Below are 6,000 nucleotides of genomic sequence, written 5' to 3' on the forward strand. Positions count from 1 at the left end.
ACAAGATGCAGTAGTTTATCAGAATTTGTAACTGAAGCCCATCGTCAGATTATAAAAAATGATAACATTAATAATTTTTCTTTAGGATAAGAGATGCAAGACTTATAAATATGCATCTTTCGTATTTAAATAAATCACCAAAAATCATGCAAGAAAGCTATTTTACTACTAATTCAAGTCACCTAAAGAGCTAGCTAGTAATCAAAATTATAATTAATTTAAATTTAAAGCTAATTCATTGCCGAAACACTCTTGATCAATTTCACTCCAATGCTAGTACGCGCCGAGAAGTTAAAAAAAAAAAACATCATTATTATAACAGCATTGTGGTGTCAGGAATTTGTCGAAAGAGGAAATAGTGGAAGGGGACTTTTTATGGCCATGTGTCGTTCTCCAATCCGAGAAGTCCAGTCAGGGTTGTGGTAGGAGTGGGCTTACAGTTGTATGGTTACTTCGAAGCCATGCAAACTTGTATTCTCACATTCATTCTCTTTCTCTCTTAGAACACAGTCTCTTTTGCACCGATCTTTCTGACATCTAACGAACTTACGAACTTGAAGGAGCGAATACTCTAATTATTTTATCGATTTTTTTTTTAGCCAATATCCATACTTTTTGGTATTTTAAATGCAAATTTTCTACAGCTGACTTAACGAAGAGAATAATTCAAATCAATCAAGACTAAAAAAAATAATGTTTTTGCAACATTTTGTCAGGAAGCGAAGAAAACAATATTGTTTCCTATGGGAATTAATCAATGTTTGTTTACTATTTTACTGTAAACATTTATGTAAATATACACATTTGGTGTGAATGTATTTCTATAATTTTTCATTAAATTTGGAAAAACGCATACAGATTTGTACTTTAAGATATTCCTTGTACAAAATTACCAATATCTTCTGTAATTTATTGTATAAAATCACCACTATATCGTGTAATTTTACACCTAACGTAGGTAATTTTTTTTAAATTAAACATGATGTAAGAAAAACTAATTTCTTTGTAAATCAATTATTATTCTTGTTCGTTATACGCCTAAAATATTATAGTAAAATTACAATAACATTAATTAAACTAGAACTTTGTGTAGAGATAATAATACACCAACCTGGTGTACATAATTTTTCGCAAACAATGTGCATTTTAAAAGAGTGTTTTCTTCGGACCTGTGTGAGTCCCTATCTGTACCCTACGTAAACCAATAAACACAAAAAAAATTCATTTTAATATATAATGTTACTTATATTTATAATTAAACAATTTAGAGTTAAAAATTTCAAAGTGGTTATAGGTCAAACTATTTATTTTTAAATATGGCGTGTGCCAAAGTAGGAATTTAATCTTGATAAAATTATAGATACTTAACTGCTTTGCACTTTATTAAAGATTGTATTTTTTGTTTAGTTTAAACACGGTATTTTTATTTTCATTTCCACTTTGATTAAATATGGCTATATGTACAGAATAAGGCTAAAAAAATTTCTCATGTCTAATTTATTAAATGGGGTAGAAATTTTAAGATATATGAAACACTTGAATCTTTGTTTCAAACGCAGGTGGCAGGATTCGTAGACACTCTTAAACTTAGCGAAATCAAATGCATTAACCTTTTCATGACTTTTCCCTTTCCTTTCAGGTATGAAATTATAATAAGGCAATGCATTTTTATTTTTAATTAAACAAAGAAAGTTCTAATCAAAACTTGTTGATTCGATGATATTTGTAGCCTTAATAAAACCATAATTATTCCGTATTTACCACCATAGGATAAAGTTTAAAAAATGTATATTATTAACTTGCATTTTTATAATATATTATCATCTCTTGCTTTACAGCGTTCCAATATTGTTTATTTTTTTATTAACAAACCAAACGAACACCCCTCTCCCCTCATTAGGAAAGGTACGTCATTATTTGTAGATCATACAATAGGTCATTTTTGATGTGTTGATGTTATTCATACTCATTTTTTTACCTATCACTTCTTTTATGTCCGGAGGGATGTAATTCACAACATTTTTGTCCCCTTCAGAGGTGAAACTTCTATAACTAATGGGAAAAGTACAATACGCTAACTTTTGTGTTTGATATCTATACCAATCAAGATCTTATTCATTCTTATGCAATTCCTCACTTTGTATCCATTAAACGAATACGAATAAAAAAATTTAGAAAATAAATACACTGAGTAACTTTTTTATAAGTTTATGTTCAATTTCTTACCTTCCGCTCAAATAGATATGGTGGTAGAAATTTTGATTTCCGGAACTAACTCGTTCCATATACAACACCTAAAGCGTCAAAAATTTTAAAAATGGTAAATCTACCATACATATATATGTTATATGTATAGGTACTATTAATTTCAAATATCTTACCTTCTGATTGATTAGCTTTGAATGAATGTTAATTTTTATATTATAACACCAAACTCATTTCAATTTCATCCCCTTAATATTTAAAATAAAATGGTGGAAAAATAGACTATTTAACTATGAATGTATGGTATTCATGCACAATTCCTCACGTTTCTATCTAGTAGATTCAAAGATACGAATATTACTTCAAAACCAAAATTCGCTTTTACAGCCTTAATGAGAGGAATACCGAATAAAAATTACTAAAATAAGTTAGTGTTTTGTGTGTTGATCATTCATACCCTGCTTGATTAACTTTGTAAATAAGATTTTTGATTATTAAACCATATTCACACCATTTAATTTTCAAAGCCTTATGGGTGAAATTTTTTTATCTATACAGCATATTGTATACATTTAAAAAACAAATTAAATCAATTTAGTAGTTTTCGCGTGAATGCCGGTAACAGAAAAAAAACAATTAAAAGAGAAAAATATTAACTAATAAAAATGTTTTATATGCAAATAATATTAGTAGCTGTATCATATATAAATTGCTCATAAATCCATGATTTGCACGGAAGTTATATCGTGACCGATTTTACTATCACTTAAGATTTTTGCAGCCAAGTGTGAATTTGAAGGCCTGGTTTGCTTCGAAACGGCTCTAAACAATCATTTAAATTGCAAGATAGATTGAACCCCACACGCCATTTAACTGCTGGCTGGAATCCAGCCGCCGGCACCGTAACGAATGCACGATGTGTTCGTTCTTGCGCGCCGAGTCCAGATTCATCGACTAGCGTGCGGTGTGGCTGCTCTAGTCAGCTCAAATAAAACTGGAAACCAATATAACTGGAGCCAGCCAGAAACCAATGTTACACTTTATCAATATGAATATTTATAAACTGCTTGATTATTAAACCATTTAGATTTTGGTTGTATCAATATATCGTGTCCCTCCTCCGCACCCAAAAAAAAAACTGCCAAGTGCTGTACAAAATGTCAACCAGTATTGGTTTTTTTTTGTTTCAATAGATAAATAGGTTTTAAACCAATAAATAAAATAAATAGGTTATGAATTACAAAATTATTAACCTGCTTCTATAATTGAAATTGTATTGCTTGTCTGAAGTTATTATAAAATGACTATTTTTCTTCTGAATTAAAGAAAACAACTTTTTATATTTGTTTTGTGCTTGATAAGCGCTTTAACAAGTGGGCACTTGAGTGCGGACGCACGCATGTATTTATTGGTCAACATCAGATAATTTGTGATTTGACGTAACTTACATGTCACCTCTTATACAACGTTAGATAACAAAATGAAACACAAACTTGTTGTTAGATAACAACTATTGTGAGATTAACATCGAGCAAGTTAATCAAAGTGCAGAAAATTAAAGTTCAGAGTGAAGTGGTGGTTACTGAACCTCAGCCCCAAGATTAGTTGAACGATAAACTTCTAAAGAATTATTTATTTCTGGCGTAAATAAAAGTTATTTGTATTCAAACATAAATGTGGTTTCGTACATATACAGCTAAAACACAATTGCCTCTTCTTCATCCTTTTGAAGTCAGCAAACAAAATCATTTTTCAAACTTTGTATAACCCATAAATTGTATTTTACTATACCAAACTTCCGAGATGGCAACTCAATATGCGAAGAAAATCAAAGTTAATGAATGATTATTCTATAAGAACCAATATAACATATACTTATATGTACTACATCAATAATTCCTTCCATTTTTACAAATTTTAAAAACATTCCTTGGAACTGGCACACTGCCCACTTTGTTTTAATTAATTATAAATTTAATACTATATATTTTCCGCACACGTTAGATGACTATAAATTAAGCATTAAAGGATAGTTATACTACCGGTATTATAAAGTTTTATTTTTATTACCTATGCGAATTTATTGAAATTCATTTCCTAAGAAACGTAATTTATTTAATATTACTTTAAGTAAAAATAGAGGATATATGTCTACCTCGTTTGAAATAATCAATCCAGTGGACTGAGCTATGATATAATAATATTACAGCAATACGTTAAACAAATAAAATGCATTCATTTATGTTTCTTAAAGTATATATGTATAATCCAGTGAATTGTGATTTTAAAAAGTTTAAAAAACTCACACTGTCGAGTTTTAAACCACATTCCTTTAGCTTATTAACCGTGCACTATAACCACAGCGCTACGAAGCCTACAACGACTGTATGTATTGTTATTGTTATGATACCAGTATCCTAACTTTGGTGAAACTAAAATTACTCTTTAATGTGACTATTTTAGATTACCAAATATACTCCAGGATAGTTTCACTATCATAAAATTACTTTTGGCACACCGATACGTTTGGTATGTCCCCTAAATTTTATGAAATATTGATTCCCATCATTTTTTTCCATAACGCGCCTAAAGAAGTATAACTTCAAAAACATAAATTTTAACTGACTGCCCCAACTCTGAATCCTATGTTCTATGGTAATGCATCCAACTTCTACATCCTAACGACTGAATATTCGTTGCGACTGGCCAGACTGAACCCGGCACGACTTTGCTCCGATTGCATTTTAAACAATGAGTCTTTGCAGAAAGTTAAACAATGATTCGTAACAGCATGTTAAACAATGAGTTTTTACAGCATGTTAAACATTGAGTCGTTACAGCGTGTTAAACAATTAGTCGTTATAGCATGTTAAACAATGAGTTGTTACAGCATGTTAAACAATGAGTCGTTACTGCATGTTAAACAATGAGTCGTTACTGCATGTTAAACAATGATTCGTAACAGCATGTAAACAATGAGTTGTTACAACATGTTAAACATTGAGTCGTTACAGCATGCACCACTGTGCCCCCGATCACGGGTCGCGCTGCCCACCAGGCGAACAAAATGGAGGACCACGAGAGTATCAATAGTAGATCACTTAAAGTTTATGTTCCACATGAATTAAAACAAGTTTTTTTTTGTTTTAGTTCAAATTGAAACTGCTTCATATCCAGGGAGTCCATTAAAAATGTCCCAGTTTTAATATTATTATTATTATCACAGTTGAACGTTAGACAATTTACAAAATTAATCATACATCAAATTAAATGTAAACCAACCTAGTTTTTCGTACAAATTTTCAATATGTGCACCTTTAGTTATACGGTACACATTCAACATAAAGTCAAATTCTTCCCACACATTGGTTAACACGTCCGGAGTAATGGAAGCAATAGCCTCTCCAATTCTGTCTTTCAACTCTGGAAAATCATTACGTAGCGGCGGAACGTAAACATGATCATCTATGAAACTCCAAAGGAAAAAAATCCCTTTCGATACAGCCTACAGGCGTAGGTAGATTTCGAAGAACCTATTTTTTCTGGAAATGTTTAGGAGACTTCTATAAACCCCTGAAACATTATAAAAACCTTATCTACATAACATCCTATATGTTTGACAATATTTAAAAAAAAAAGCGATTAAACATTTTCTCAGGTTCCTTTCAGTGAAATCATTTTGAATGTTTTCAACTCAATGCATCCAGTATTGAAAGTCCTAAAGAATTTTGCATTATGCCTACTAAAGTAGTTATGTAATTATTTTTCATCCCTTGCACTAATACGTGGACGTAT

Source organism: Bacillus rossius, chromosome 1 (assembly GCF_032445375.1).
Source record: "Bacillus rossius redtenbacheri isolate Brsri chromosome 1, Brsri_v3, whole genome shotgun sequence".
NCBI lineage: Eukaryota > Metazoa > Arthropoda > Insecta > Phasmatodea > Bacillidae > Bacillus > Bacillus rossius.